Here is a 17,598-nt window from a genome sequence, read left to right on the forward strand (position 1 = left end):
ATGCCTCTTGCCACTAGCCTTTGAGGTCCTTTGTAAGGGGGCTCATATGTGACGTGTCCATTTGGTAGCTACTATTTGGCGGCTTAAAAAATCCCTTGGTTGGTTGGTCCTTACCCTTTCCCTATGCATCTGGTCTGCTGCTTCTTCCATGTCCTTTTTTGTTCCTTCCTCTCCTTTGTTGCCTCTTCTTCCTCTTTTTGTCTCCCACTGCACCTGATTCCAGCCACTGTTACCTCCTCTCTGCTGTCCTTCATTGCCTCTTCTCATCCTCCCTCCTCAGTTCCCACTACTCTGCAGGCCCACTGCAGACACAAAGCTTGGTTGTTGTATTTATGTATAAAACATTCTAGCATTTCCTACTGATTTAGATACAAGATTGAAGGTTGGTAGATGAATAAACATTCTAACTTGTTTAAAAAGACAAAACAAAGAACCTAAACCATGTTATTTATAGAAAATAGAACTCATTCAGAGTTGTTTTCTCATTTGAGAATAACACCTTGAGCTGTTTTCAGCAACGTGACACTTTTCACACCAGTAGCTCACAGTATCTTAAATTTAAAAAAATGTCAACCACAGGCCTCCTGACTTGGTTTTTGAATAACCTTTCTGCACACTAATTATTTTTTTCCATCACTTCTGAGAATGACAAAGACTGAAAAAACCCAGGCAGAATATTAACATGAAAGTACAGATTTTTTAAAAGTCATAAGAAAACCTGCATGAACACAAAGGAGAAACAAGTTTTTTCCCATACCTGCTATGTGAAGCTTGTAGTGCCAGACTTACCCTCTGTTTTCCACCGATGCTTTATTTTTATAGAGCCCTCCTGACCCTCCGTTTTCATGCTTGTATAGAAATAAGAAGCACCAAAATGACACGAAGGAATCTGGTCCCACGGGATTTCCAGTGCAGTTTTTCAGACACAAGTGGTAAGGAGAAGTTTTGGTTAATATTGAAATTAATGGAGCTATGTCAATTCTCACTTGCTGAGGATTTGGTCCATAAACTTTTTGGTGTTTATCCAAACTGACCCCGAATCTTCAATTTTTATTTATTTAATTTGGGGGGAGGGCGAAGAGGGTTGTCCCTCAGTTGTTTGCATGGTGCACTGTAGATGGGTTCCTCACAAGACAATATTATTAGAATGGGGAGCTAGACTCTCTCATTCACTCATTCTAAGAACTTGGACAATCTGGTGCATCAGGGATTTTATCTGGGTAAACAAATGATACAGCTGATCCAGAAAAGGGTGTAGGAGTACTGAAATGACGTTACTTACTGATACTATAGTATACTGCAATATATAGTAGCTTGCATTAATTACTCAGACAAATTCTGCAAATTCTGTAGTTACACAGCTCTCTGTCCAGGGTAATTCCTTTGATTTCAGTGCTGTTTATCTGGCTTTGCAGCTGGGTAACTGAGTGCAGCACTTGGGTCACAGTAAAGATGAAACTGAACTCCTGTAACAGTAATTCTGCAACACAGTTAACTGGGACACCGTGGTGAATGCCAGTTTGTCACATTTGACATTTAGATTAAGTTTATCCAACATTTTATCACCACATGCCTCTGCAATTCAGTTAAGTTTCATATTTCATTTGTAGAAACTGCCCATTTAAAAAATATCAAAACTTTAAAACAGAGAGTCAAATGAGGAGGGCCATTCAAGTACCCAGATAGATTAGAATGAAAATAAATAATAAATTACTGGACGCATCCCGGTTACCATGGTGTAAGCCAGACAGAGAGCAGAAGCAATGCACTATTTGTGACCTTCATGACAAAAGGACCATCATGACAATCCACCTTTAATTGGATTAATAGGCCAGTAAGGTCAAGAATTGTCCAAACAAAATGACTCCATGAATATCAATCTTTATGTTTAAAGGAACAGAACATTCGTTCAGCTGAGGGTAAGAAGACATTAGTTCTTGATGAATGAGCTTTCCCAGTTATCCATGCACCTGTCTCAGCAGAAAGGAGCAGGAGTGAATATGCATACAGAACGCATTCCTCTCTTACAGAGAGAATTTATTCCTCCAGATCAAGACTGAGATACACTGATGGGAGCAGCTTGGGGAATCCTGCCTGTGCTTTATCTGTGCCATCTTTCCTCTCATTAGTGAGAACATACTCCCCTGAGCAGTCCCATTGGTTTCAAAGGGACTGCTTGTGTGAAAACATATTCACTGATGGAAGCAAGTGTTGCATAATCTAGAAGCTAATATATAGGGTATTTTAGTCTTCAGGACTGTCAGTCAAGCCTTTAACAAGCATCAAAACCCTGATCTAGCAAAGCACTTAAGCATCTGCTTAACTTTAAACGTGTGAGTAGCCCCAGTGGAGTCAGTGAGACTAATGTTCACAGGCTTAGCTTAGCTTTAAGCACATGCTTAAGTTAAGTGTTTTACTGGATCAGGGCCAAAGTGTGTAGTTCCTTGATTAAATTCACTACAGAATTTTAAAATACAAAACGGGATTTAGCATTCCACTGTGGATTATAGTGAAGTAATAAAACTGCTATTTTCTTTGAGCCAAATGTGGTTTAGAATAAGGAGAAGTGGGAGAGGAAGTTGTCCCTCTGCTAATACAGTGTTTGTACAGAAGACTGTTTTCTATCAAGACATAATTGATTTTATCTCCCTTGAATCCTCTTCCCTTTCTGTGAGCTCCCACATGAGATATTGCTCTTTTTACATGAATGGTATTCTCTAAACAGATCTCTCTGGGTTAACAGCTGATGTATCATATATAGTACCTAGTATAATGAGTTCAGTTCTTGTATATTCAGTAAATGTTATTTGTTCTGTGCTTTAAGATATTACTTAAGGTTTAGCATTAAAGGGCTAGATGGGTATTAACGATGAATTATTTGATTTAGATACAATAAGGACAACCACTCTCCAGTCTCCCCAAACTTCAAACCAAACTATATATTAGGGGTGTGCTGAAGTTTATATTAAAATATTTTTTCATTCTTTTTTGTTAGTTTTTTGTTCTGTGGCTGTATGTTTCAGCCAGAACAGGATCCATCAGCTCTCAAATGCATGAGAAATCTTCTTCTCGTGATACTTTAAGCCAGTTTTGCAAACCAAAGAGATTCAGATACATTTTGGATAGGCATCTGAATTTTGGGTTGCATCTCTCAATTGAGCCCCAGTCCTGTATCTATCTTAGACCTGTCCATCCCTTTGCAGCTTGATGTACTGTAGAATGATCACCAACATATCTGAATCAGTAGCTAGTTGCTTAGATTTAACCAATCTATTGTGTATCCAATCCAGTTTGTGATATATATGGTTCAAGTTGTGTGATATGTGATTCAGAAGAGAATGTAGAGAAAGGGTTCTGAAACTGGGGGTTGGGACCCCTCAGAGAGCCGCAAGGTTATTATATGGGGGGTTGCGAGCTGTCAGCCTGCACCCCAAACCCCACTTTACATCCAGCATTTATAATGGTGTTAAATATATAAAAACATGTTTTTTATTTATAAGAGGGGGGTCACATTCAGAGGCTTGCTATTTGAAAGGGGTCACCAGTACAAAAGTTTGAGAATCACTGATGGAAAGCAATGACCTGAGTTAGCATGAAATAAAAGCGCAGTAATGTGCACCAAGTATGGGATGAGTCCCCGAATCACTCTGTACAGGAATATATGAGGCTCAGACTGGCCCACAGTGATTCACAAATGCGTGACATCCAGGCTTGATTACTGCAATTTATATCTAGAAACAAAACCACGTACTTTTACTGAGCTCCCGTTGGTACAAAAAAGAACAAGTCCATCTGCTTTGCAACACAGATTGTCATGAACACTTTACCTGGTGCTCTGCTCTCTGCACTGGATCTCCATTGCAAACAAAAACCAATTCATGGTTTCTGCCCTGAAATATGGGATTGGACCCAGCTATCTGAGAGAGTGCTTCTCCCTTCAGGTCTTCCATGAGAGCTATGTTCCCCTGGAGCAATGATAACCAAGAGGCAGGATTGTAGGAGGAGGAGACGGAACTTTCACAGGAGTTGGACCTAGACTATGGAATTCCTTCCCACAAGAAATTCAACCATTCACAATTAAATGCAAAACTCATCTCTTCTACTTGGCTTTTCTCCATGTACAGACAGAAAGGTATAGACACAAACAAATAATGGGGGGCGGGGGGAAAGATTTATCCCCCAGGCTGGGAAAGAGAAAAGGAAAGATTGTTCCTATTATTTCTATTTTTAAATACTTGTGAGGTGTTTAAATGCCACGGTGATGGGAGCCACATAATTACCCAGATTAATAGACAGTTGCCTCAAATCTCTGCAAAAAATGTGAATCTTCAGCATCTTGTTTACCTCTGGTACCTCTGTGCTGAGCAACTGATGATAGTGCTGAGCTGCTGTTCTGAACAGGAGATAACCTTTGTTTCACTTCTCTCCAGTCTAACCCATTACAGAGTCACGTACTTGTGTGAGCTGTCGTCTAGCGTGTTTCCCTCCTCTGCTGCTCCTCTTTAGCCCAATCTTTTCCTGTCTTTGTCACTTTCAATTGTAAGTTCACCAGGTCACCGACCTTGTTGTCCTATGTGTCAGTACAGCTAGCACAATGATCCTGACTCCGACCTTTGGGCACTACCAAAATAATAAACATTTAAAAAAAATCAATAAAAATTGTCCTAGAGAAGTTGCTAAATAGTCTTTATTTATATTGAAACAGAGAAATAAAGTAAAGAAACCAATTACAGTAACTTCATGTAATCATATCACTTTAAAGTAACTGGCTAAAGTAAAGGATCCTTTTTTAGAAACATGATACTAAAAAGCAATCTTTTTCCTTGAACACTTGGGCTATGTTTGTTTGTTTTTCTTGGCAATCCTGTCCCTTGTCCTGATTCCCTGCAGTGACGTCATGGTGGCCACAGTCTCGCTGCACAGCTCTTCCCCACACACCCACATCTTCGTGTGTGCCTGTGTTAGCATTATGGCAAGGTTAAGTCCCAGCAATTCAGGAAGAAACAAAGCCAGTACATCTCAGGAGTAGTGATCATCTTACATTACTATAGGCCCCTCAACTCCATGTACAATGTAGAAGTAATCTAAAACAATCACTACCTACTCCTCCTGAGACAAAGTGATGAATGATGTGCAACTCGTTACTTTTTTGAATCATTATTTTCATATATCTTTTTGGAGTTACTGTAACCAACTCTGGAAACAGTAGTTATTAATTTAACTGCTAATCCCCAGTAACTACATGCATTAAAGGCTAGAGATCAAAAGATAAGACAAAATCAGCAACAGCCTACTCTTAGAAGTGACATGAAAGGGATTTTAACAGCCAACATCTGAGTTCAGAGAAATGTGTTAGTTGATGACTGGCCCTAAATTCTTTGGTTCTTCCTCAGGCATATCTGCCCATTAAAGCCACTGCTGTTGAAATAAATTAATAGATTTATAGGTTCCAAGGCCAGAAGGGACCATTGTGATAATCTAGTCTAAACTCCTGTATAACATAGGCCATAGAACTTCTCCAAAATAATTTCAAGAGCAGATCTTTTACAAATGCATCCAGTCTTGATTTTAAAATGGCCAGTGATGGAGAATCCACCATGATGAAATTGTCTTCACTGTTAAAAACTGACGCCTTTCCCATCTGAAAATTTGTCTACCTTCAACTTCCAGACATTGGATTGTCTTATATCTTTCTGTTATACCAATAAATTAAAAACCAGCAGGATCTTATTAAAGGGAAAAAGGCAAAATACCACATTTATTGTGAATACAGAAAGAATCATAGTAAGCAGTTAGTTACAGCTATAACATTCCATTCAATCTCATATTTATTCACACATTCATTCATACACACACACACAGGTTCTGCAAGGTTGTTATCATAGTTACCAGCCTTAGAGTTGCTCATGCCAAGCCACTGGCCAGGTGGCCTGGACATGAGGAGGGAGCAGGGCCTTGTCAGATGCTCATCTGATGCTCCTGGAAGTTGGTTTGCAGAATCAGACCCCAAAGTTCTCACTTTTTAGAGTCTATTTTTATAGGAATTTCTTCCTATGCCAGTGTATGGGAATTGCTTCATCATGCTATTGCTGAATCAATCAGCAGATGGCACATTCCTGACGGCTCCGTGCTGCTAGATGTTATCTTGTTCTTTGGTTCTCCCATTCTTGAGGCTGTTGGGTGAATTCCAGTCTGCCCTCCGGGGGTCCTACTGTCACAATAGAAATTGTGTTCTATGTTTTGTCTTGTTTTGTTTTGTTGCTAGCACTGTGGTGTGTTTAAAAAAAAAAAATACTAAAGACCTGCAGGTAATTAAAAATAAATTAAGCTCTCTGTCCCAGCTACAGGACAGCCTGATACAAAAACAAGTACATGTCAATGTAGACTTGGTCCAAATTGGTCTGGGTAACCTAAAAGGCCAATGGAATCTTTGGCAATGGCTTAATACTACCACATGGCTTATCCATTAAAAAAAAAAATTAGAAATAGGAAACTACACAGCCATAGCTCTGGGATGCACTGAAATGCAGATACTTGCACTAGCTACTTTGGAACACAAAATGTTCTGGGTCATATTGGGAAATATTAAGGTTTGATGCATTTGTTAAAAAAGAAAGAGATCATTGTTTGACACTTATCAATATGAACGGATGCAATATGTTTCCAGTATTGTGAAACCAGACTTGTTAACGGGAGAAATTGTTATCAAAATTGCACACCAACAGTCCCTGGAGGCAAAGGTATTGAAGGTTAGCCCACTCCCTATATTACACCTGGGATCCTTCTGGCTACCCTGGACCTCGAGCCAGTGGGCTGGGGAGGGAGGGAAGCTATTGGACACTAGAGGTTGTACCGAATGGACTCCTCAAAAGTGGGCGTGCCTCACCTTGCCTGTTGCCCCAGAACCTTGTAGTAAAGATACATCACTAGGATCGTGTATGTGGCATGAATTGGAATCACAAACTCAAATTGCCTCACAGTACTTTCTCTTGAATAGGCTACATAGAAAGTGACACTGACGATTATAAATCTTAGTGTCAAAAGGGGGATTATGTTGGATCATATTAAAGAAGTTCTGTATTAAAATCACAAATGAGTTTGATTCCCCATAGTTTAAATTCCAGGGTATTACTAATTAAGAGGTCTCTTGGTTTTTGGTACTGTTTCTCTCCCTCTATGTGTGAAACTTGCTAGCTGCTAATTGTGTTAGTACATTCTAAGACAGAGTCTGTTCTCAAAGCAATTCACACAGAGAGAGACTCAAAGCAATACTCTAACAACAGAAACAGCACCCAGAGACTCCCCGCCCTTTTGTTGTATTAACAATTGTGATTAAAATAGAGCTAGAGGATGTATGTGGATGGATGCGTGGTGTGGATAATAACTAAATGATCAGGGAGGTGCCAGCCTAAGAATCCAGTGTCCATCGGCTGAAGAAGGTGTCAAGTGGAAATAACCAGAGGACCCCCCGGAGGGCAGACTGGAATCCACCCAACAGCCTCAAGAATGGGAGAACCAAAGAACAAGATAACATCTAGCAGCACGGAGCTGTCAGGAATGTGCTATCTGCTGATTGATTCAGCAACAGCATGATGAAGCAATTCCCATACACTGGCATAGGAAGAAATTCCTATAAAAATAGACTCTAAAAAGTGAGAACTTTGGGGTCTGATTCTGCAAACCAACTTCCAGGAGCATCAGATGAGCATCTGACAAGGCCCTGCTCCCTCCTTATGTCCAGGCCACCTGGCCAGTGGCTTGGCATGAGCAACTCTAAGGCTGGTAACTATGATAACTACCTTGCAGAACCTGTGTGTGTGTGTGTGTGTGTGTGTGTGTGTGTATGAATGAATGTGTGAATAAATATGAGATTGAATGGAATGTTATAGCTGTAACTAACTGCTTACTATGATTCTTTCTGTATTCACAATAAATGTGGTATTTTGCCTTTTTCCCTTTAATAAGATCCTGCTGGTTTTTAATTTATTGGTATAACATTTCTCTGCAAGATAGAGGATCCCATTATCAAATATTTGTTTTCCATGTATGTAATTATAGACTGTAATCAAGTCACTCGTTAACCTTCTCTTTGGGAAACTAACTAGATTGAGCTCCTTGTGTCTATCACTATAAGGCAGATTTTCTAATCCTTTAATCATTCTTGTGGCTCTTCTCTGGACCCTCTCTGACCTATTATCATCCTTCTTGAATTGTGGACCCCAGAGCTGGACACAGTATTCCAGCAGTGGTCACACCAGTACCAAATACAGAGGTAAAATAATCTTTGGACTCCTACTCAAGATTTCCCCTGTTTATGCAGCCAAGGGTTGCATTAGCCCTTTTGGCCATGGAGTCACACTGCAAACTCATGCTCAGTTGATTATCCACCACGACCCCAAATCTTTTCCAGAGTCACTGCTTCTCAGGGTAGAGTCCCCCGTCTTGTAAGTGCAGCCTATATTTTTTATTCCTAGAAGTATACATTTACATTTACCTGTATTAAAATGCATATTGTTTGCTTGCCCAGCTTACCAAGCATGTCAGTGACCTGTCTTCATCATTTATCATTTCCCCAATTTTTGTGTGATCTGCAAACTGCCTGTCTTGGTTTTTGTGTTTCCTCCGAGGTCATTGATAAAAATGTTAGCCAAGACCCAGCCCCTGCGAAACCCCCTTAGAAACATACCCATTTTGATTATTCCCCATTTACAATTACATTTTGAGACTTTCCAGTTAGCCATCTTATAATTCATGTAATCAAAATGTTGTGCAGTACCAAGTCAAACAGCTTACAGAAATCTCACAGCAACATTATTAACTTTATTAAACAAACCTGTAATCTCATAAAAAATACCAAATTAGTTTGACAGGATCTATTTTCCGTAAACCCACATCATTTTTACAATAAAATGTAATAAATTAATATAAAGTGAGCACTGTACACTTTGTATTCTGTGTAGTAATAGAAATCAATATATTTGAAAATGTAGAAAAACATAAAAAATATTTAATAAATTTCAATTAGTATGCTGTTTAACAGACGATTAATTTTTTGAGTTAATTGCACGAGTTAATTGCGATTAATTAACAGCCCTAATATTATTTTTTATAGCTGCCTTCACTTTCCTGCAAACTCAGATCAGTTTTTTGACCAGCATGGCCTTTTTTGTCGATTGGGTCTTTTTAGGCACCTAGAAAAGTGTTCTTAAACAATTCCCAATTATCTCATGCATTTTTCCAATTAAATTCCTTCTTCCATCTGATCTGGCTCATAATTGTTTTTAGCTTTGTGAAATTGGCCCTTTTAAAGCACCAAATATATATAAACTGGCCTAGACTTTATTCTATTTGCACATTATAAATGTGATGAAGTCATGATCACTTTTACCTAAGCTACCATTAATTGTTAGTTCTATGATCAGTTCCTCTTTATCGGTCAAAAGAAGTCTAATATGAATTTCCCCACGCTGGCTGCAAACTTTTTGAGATAGGAAATTATCATCTCTAATATTTAGAAATTCCAAGGATGTTTTTGTACTGGCAGCATAACACCTCCAGCATGTATCAGTCAAATTGAAGTCCTACACAATATATATAGATGCTTAAGGAGCTGGTCTTCCTGTTTCCTAGTGTGATTTGGTGGTCTGTAGCAAACACAGACTAATATCCTGTACTCCATTTTGTGCTTTATCTGTTAGGCCATTGATCCATAAGCATTCTAGATCATCTTCTGAGTTATCAGTGATTCAAAAACAAGTAATGCCATTTTTTACATACAGTGCCACTCTTCCTCCCCTTTTGCTCCACTCCATCCTTCCTAAATAGATTATAACAATTGACTGTAACACTCCAATAATGTGAATAATCCCACCAGGTTTCAGTAATACCAACAAGATAAAATGTATGCTCATGAATGAGCAATTCCTCTTGTTTGTCACCAGGCTCCTACCATTGGTATGTAGGTAATTCGAGATCTTCTTCTCATCATATTCTTTTGGTACCTTGATTAATTTTGTTGTCAACCTCTCAATTTTGTGTTAAATGAGTGCTCATATCTTCCCTCTTTTGTTGTTAGTTTAACCCCCTCCTGACTATTCTAGCCAGCCTGTCCCCACAGAGATTGGTTCCCCTTCTTCTGAAATGGAACCCATCCAAACTATACAGCCCCCTATTCCCACAGAAGGTGGACCAATGTTCCACAAAACCAACCCCTACCCACCATTTACCTAGCCAGCTGTTCACTTCCAGGATCATCTGCTTTCTCTTCGCTTGTGGGACAGGAAGGATCTCAGAGAAGATTGAATAAATATTCTTCTCCTTCAGCATGATTCTGAGTTCCCTGAAGTCATCTGTTATGTAGGAGATATCCCAATATGCATTATCATCAGTGCTGATATGAACCATCACCCAGTGGATCCTTGCTCATCGACTTCAGAAGCCTATCCAATCTCAGAGACACAACTCATGTCTGGGCTCCTGGAAGTCGCCACACTGTCCTGTTGTCTGCCTACCCCTTGCAGACAGTTCTCTTGTTTCTTCCAAGTATTGAATCCCTAAAAAGGATCATCTATCTTCCTTGGACAATTGGAGAACTCTTTGTGGGCAAGCTTGATTATTTTTTTTTATCAGTTTTGCCAAGCTGCCATTTCACATGCGTGTTCACACATCTCTTTGTTCCCTTGGTCTAGATGAATATTGAGAGGTACCTTCCACAGTTTCCACACTGAGGCCCTGGTGTTGAAACTTGTAGCTGTGTGGAATTCCTCCTGGTCCTCCTCTTTCTGGCAGCCATGGTCTGCCCATCCTTATCTGTCTCCAGCCATGTATAAAGCCACAGTGAACTTCTGCTTCTGGTGGTTACAAACTTCTAGGGCTCCTCTCTCTCCATCGTCTTGGTGGCCAGCTCCTTTTCCCCTTGAAACTGGAGTAATGATATTTCCTGAACCTGCTGTCTAGAGACCACCTCTGCTTCTCTGATTCTCAATTGCATCTCTATTTGTCCCTCCAGTTCAAGAATCTTTTTCCTCCAGTGCAGCCACCAATTTGCACTTCATGCACAGGAAGTCCTTTCTGGCTTCAGGCAGGAAAAGTATGGCACATCCATTGCAAGTCATCAGAACTGTTCCATTACTAGCCATATTGAAGTTGCATGCAGAGCTGTACCTGGAAGGAAAGCCCCTCACACTCCTGGTCTAAAGTCCCTCCAAAACTTTCCTGTTGGCTGCCTCTGCTCAACTGGGGCATTCCAAGAACCAGATTTCTTGTAGAAACAGAGTAATACAAAGAAAGCATAACTCTGAGCAGAAATCAGGTCAGTGTATTCAATGTGCTTGGCTAGAAATGTCACCATTTGGGGGTTTAGTTAAATGATGAGAACCTTTGAGAAACTACCAGGGTACTTTTTTCAAGGAGGCATGAAAAACAGACAGAGAAGAAGAAAAAATTAACACAAGGTTCATGCTCTGACTAAACCATCAAAAATGTGGAAATTGTTGTTGTTGTTATTATTATTTCACATGTAACTCTCCTCTAGTGCCTGAAGTTTGCAGCATTTATGATGTGGAGACTCATTCAATGGACACACCGCTACCCCTGTATTTAGGCATGCTCAGGTGAATTAAAGATGACAATTCAGCAGATTTTCCTTTCTTTAGTCAGTTTAGTTCTGACCATAATAATTATTTTGATACATTGTCATAACATGTTGTTTGTCTTTTCTGCAGAAATGTTTTGGTATTCAAATTTCTGACGAAAAATCAAAATTTTCTGTTGGCAAGTTAGATAAAACTTTTTGTTTTCCTAAAAAATATTTGTGGGAAAATAAAACATTTTTTCACTAACTCCATTGAAAAGTTAACTACAAGTGTGAGGACACATATACTGTTTCTTTAAATCTGTTTTGGGAAGCCGGGCAGCATGGGAGCTGGAGAAGGTTCTAAACAGAAGTTCTACAGTGAAGAAGATTGAGAGAGAAAAGCTTAAGAAATAATAATGTTTTCCTCATTCTGACGCTTCTTTGTTCAATGTAGAAGAAAGAGAGACTTTCTGTAATTCTTTATCATTGCCACACAGGTCACTTCCGATTTTCCCACTCATACTGTGTTTGCTTTTGCCTTATTTGTTACCTTCCATGGTAAATGGTGCATGCATTGGTAACAGAATATCACCAATGTGATGAGATTTTGCAATCAGAGTAAAATGTCAAGTATCTCATGAGCTAAGAACAAGAGCTAAGCACAGGGTCAACCATGCAGTCCCTCTGTCTCACTTTTGCCCCATGTGCAATCACACCCCCATCCACCTCCTGTATCTCAGACCTGCAACTCCCTTTCTCCTCCATCCCCAGAAAAAAACCCTGCCGAATAGCTGATGAGGGCTCAGCTTTCTCTGCCTGGCTTGAGACTAGATCAAGTAGATTGAGCTAAAATCTGAGCTAACCCCCAACATTGAAAACCTAGCTCTGTCCCTCTCACTTGCATGGGAATTAGAAATACCCTCTGCTGATCCTATCCTGAAGAAGGGAGAACCCTGTCATAAAAATAAAGGGAAGGGTAACCACCTTTCTGAAATACAGTGCTATAAAATCCTTCCTGGCCAGAGGCAAAACCCTTTCACCTGTAAAGGGTTAAGAAGCTAAGGTAACCTCACTGGCACCTGATCCAAAATGACCAATAAGGGGGCAAGATACTTTAAATCTGGAGGGGGGGGAGAAAGGGTTTTTGGCTGTCTGTGCAATGCTTTTGCCGGGAACAGATCAGGAATGCAAGTCTTCCAACTCCTGTGAAGTTAGGAAGTAATCTAGCTAGAAAATGCGTTAGATTTTCTTTTGTTTAATGGCTTGTAAAATAAGCTGTGCTGGAGGGAATGTGTGTTCCTGTTTTTGTGTCTTTTTGTAACTTAAGGTTTTGCCTAGAGGGATTCTCTATGTTTTGAATCTGATTACCCTGTAAGATATTTACCATCCTGATTTTACAGAGGTGATTCTTTTACCTTTTCTTTAATTAAAATTCTTTTAAGAACCTGATTGCTTTTTCATTGTTCTTAAGATGCAAGGGTTTGGGTCTGTGTTCACATGTACCAATTGGTGAGGATTATTATCAAGTCTTCCCCAGGAAAGGGAGTGTAGAACTTGGGGGGTGGGGAGAGGGATATTTTGGGGGAAGACGTCTCCAAGTGGTCTCTTTCCCTGTTCTTTGTTTAAAATGCTTGGTGGTGGCAGCAAAGGATTCAAGGACAAGGCAAAGTTTGTACCTTGGGGAAGTTTTTAACCTAAGCTGGTAAGAATAAGCTTAGGGGGTCTTTCATACAGGTCCCCACATCTGTACCCTAGAGTTCAGAGTGCGGAAGGAACCTTGACAAACCCCCAACCCTTCCGGAAGTATGTGTCTGTGAGAGCCATGGATGGATAAAGAGCAGAATGTGTGTGTATGACAGTGAGAGAGAGCGAGCAAGTGAGCAACCTTTACTCAAGGTTGGGAGTAAAAAAAAAAAGAATTTGAGCAATCTGAGAATAAAAGGCAGCAAGTAGGTGGTGGGAGGGCTATTTTGGGTGATGAGAAAAATGTGAGAGAGACTAATGGGGAAAAGACTGAAAGAATACAACAGAACGAGGAAGGAGTGGGATGGAGGGAGAGAGAAAGATGAGAAAACTATGCACTCTAGAAAAATAAGTTTGAGAGGGAAACAGAATAAGGAGATGGACAGAGGAAAAAGGTAAAAATATAACTGAGAGAAAGTTCAGTGACAATATGTGTTAACTTGCATATAATAAACTAAATATGACTGTGTATTTTTTAAATTCTGTGCTCTTAAGGAATGACAGGGAGCCCAGAGCCTGTGATGGGTGCCATTTTGTGTATATCTAAGTGTAAATGAATTCAAAACATGGGATGGTACAAAGTGGATGACACGTGCTGAAGTTTTCCTAGAGTTGCAAAAAAAACCCCAGGATCATCCCAGATTAAGCCTGTGGGTTTCATCTGCATAACATGCACGGTATTTTTCTTACCTTTTATTTTCTCTTTGTTCAGTTCGTGGTGGCAGACAGCTCACCGGTGGTGAGATTTGACAAACCACAATAACCATATTAGCAAAATGAGAGTAAGTTTCCTTTTGAGCTGAAATATAAGACTGTGTGGGTACTTCATTTGCATAGCATGCAGATTTTTAGTAAGATGTCTTAAAAAGAAAAAAACCCCTCTCCTTACAACACTTTGAAGAAGTCTGGTGTCTGCTCAAACGGCTGTCTGGACTTAATAAATGGGTCATAAGAAGATGTGCAGTGGTGGTAAGTCAGACTAGCTACCTTAGCCAGTTAAAATTGAGTTAATTCTTCATTTTCAAAGTCTCCTTTTATTGCTGCTAATTGTGTCTATTACAGACTAAAAGTAAAAGCTACACTTTTTAATTAGGGAATATTAGAATACAGAAAAGAATCAGCAATGGTTTGTATAGTGTCCAAGCTGAACATCTGATCAGTCTACTTAGTGGGCAATAACCATCCCTCTTATTTTAACTAAATGTGTTTAGGGCTCAGATTGTAAATCTGTTATCTTCTCAAATAAATGTGTTAGTCTCTAAGGTGCCACAAGTCCTCCTTTTCTTTTTGTGAATACAGACTAACACGGCTGCTACTCTGAAACTTTTCTTCTTCTGACTTCTTATCTCCACCACTGTCACTGATTCCTTGTGTGGCTTTGGGAAAGTCATGGAACTACTGTGGGTCTGTTTTTCTGTTCGTAGCACAGTGATGATGATAATACTTAATTACCTCTCAAGGTAGTTATATCATTGCTTTGTAAATGCTTAGAATGTCAGCCAGCACCTCATAGGGACGATTAAGCCCATTACTAGCAGCAGAATTCTTCATTTGGAAGTGAGCATCTGGACTGAAAACTAGCACATTTATTGAGTTATGTATCCAGTTTAGAAGAATATAAATCATTACCATATCCTGCTTACTTTACTCATGTGAGTAATCCCACTGAAGCTGATCAGACTACTCATACCAGTGAGGTGAGCTGGAGTTGGCTTTGTGTAATGAAGTCGGCTCTGAAAGAATTACAATCACCTTTTCATTCCCAAAGCTGTCAAAAGTTTTCTCATGGCAAGAAAGAAATGTTAAAGGCCCTGATCCTGCAATGCACTCTGTGAGCCAGGTGTCTGCCCGGGTGTGGCTCATGGCAGGACTGGGGCCAAATTTTAATGTGGAAAGCAAGATTGTTATGAATCAAGGGATCTGCTTTAGATATTAAGAGAAACTGCTTTTCTCTTTAGTAAGTTCCTTGAAGACTTGCTATCACCCATAATAAAGACATGGTATAAATAACTGTCTGTAACTCCGTTTACAAATGCCTTGTAACAGGCAACAGAATTTCTTATTCAGGATTTTTAAAATATTTTATAATAATTTATTAGAAAGAAAATAATTTCTATCAGCATTATGAAAACATTTGCACATGCTCCTTTTATGTAAAGTGTTAGTGAGTGAGGAGGTTATATGCTATAGTTTGATACTTCAGAAGCAAAATAATTTGAAATAAAACTAGTATTTATAGCTCCAGAACAGTCCAGAAACCGCATTATAAGCCTGATCCAAAGTCCACTGAAATTATTGAAAGACTTCTATTGACTTCCGTGAGTTTTGGATCAGACCCTTTGGAAATGCAAGTATTCACTAGACAGCAAAACAGAATAAACAATCTAAAGAAAAGGTATTAGCAAATATGATCTTAAGGAAAAGCTTTTTTTTTAACCAAGCTGCATAATTTTTTGATTGTAATAACTGCAGGTTTCATTTGTTCTTAATAAAACAAGTTCAACAGCTGTTAAAACAGGCTTTTGGGGACCTAATTTACTTACAAGATTGTGAGAGTTTAATGATGAGTGCATTTTTATACATCATAAAACAAATACATTATATAGAGTAGATTATTGTATCTACAATTTATTTTTGTTTGCAATAAGTCGAAAGCACCCATCCACAAGTTCTGGGTGCCCTGCCAGTTATCTAAACATACAAAACAAAAATGAAATATGCTCAGCTCATGAGTTCTATCTACCACACCATTAACACGTGCTTAAGTACTATTCCTCGTCAGACACTGGACAGTATCTCACTCCATCCACCCCTCTTCAAAAGCCAGATGAAACAAATGGGCCCTGACGCATGCCATGAAAGTCACTAAATCAGGCTATTTCAGAGCCCTGGAGCCCTTCTGAATTCTGTTCGCCTGTTAGCCACCTTCTCTGTTATATCAAGGGTGATATATACATCAGTACCTATACCGACCACAACTGTGGCAGTGTTTCACAGCAAGAGAGACCGTCACTCAGCTGGACTGACTCTCGATCATTTAGGGCTATATCATTTAAAACCAGCATTGTTAAACCTATCTGTGAGCTCACAAGTAACCAGTGCAGATACCATTACACAGGCGTTATGTGCTTTCTGAAGGACACTGTACTTACAAACCAAGCAGCCACCTGCTGCACCAGGTTGCAGCTTACAAACGGTTTTAAGATGTAGTCTCATGTGAAGCGCACTGCAGTAATCTAACCTGGAAGTGACAAAGGCATGGATAGTGGGAGCACACTTCCATACAGTCACAGCTGTCAAGCCAGGCATAGATGGTAAAATACCTTTGGAACCGCTGCTCCCACCCGATTTTCTAACTGCAGCTGTTGGCCTAACAAAGCCCTATGTTATAAGCTCAGGTGACTAAAGGCAATTGAATTTAGAAGCAGATATAATCTCTGCCACTTTTTGCAGTTGTTTCTCCCAGCCTACCAACATCACCTCTGTCTTGGCTGAGCCTCAATCCAGACATCTTTCTCTCTTCCATGCCTCAATCTCCACTAGACACTGGGTCAGTCTCTCAACTGTTTTATGACTTTAATAATCTGCCACAGGCCTATCCAAATGGAACTTTGGGTTAGGCAATACAGTGACAAGCATCTAAATTCATCCCCCAAATGATTCCGTTGAAGTCAATAGAGTCAAATCACAAACTAATTTCACCCCTTTTTTTTCAACATGCATATTCACACACCAAAAACTGAAGGAAATTTTTTATTAGGTCTGTCAATTAATCGCAGTTAACTCACACAATTAACTCAAAAAAATTAATTGTGATTAAAAAATTAATCACACTTACAACAATAGAATACCAATTGAAATTTATTAAATATTTTTGAATGTTCTTCTACATTTTCAGTATTGATTTCAATTACAACACAGAATACAAAGTGCACAGTGCTCACTTTATATTATTATTTTGATTACAAATATATGCACTGTAAAAATAATAAACAAAAGAAAGTAGTATTTTTCAATTCACCTCATACAAGTACTGAAGTGCAATCTCTCTATCATGAAAGTGTAATTTACAAATGCAAATTTTTTTTTGGTTACATAACTGCACTCAGAAACAAAACAGGGTAAATTTTAGAGCCTACAAGTCCACTCAGTCCTACTTATTATTCTGCCAATTGCTAAGACAAACAAGTTTGTTTACATTTACAGGACATACTGCTGCCTGCTTCTTATTTACAGTGTCACCTAAAAGTGAGAACAAGTGTTTGCATGGCACTTTTGTA

Source organism: Natator depressus, chromosome 3 (assembly GCF_965152275.1).
Source record: "Natator depressus isolate rNatDep1 chromosome 3, rNatDep2.hap1, whole genome shotgun sequence".
Taxonomy (NCBI): domain Eukaryota; kingdom Metazoa; phylum Chordata; order Testudines; family Cheloniidae; genus Natator; species Natator depressus.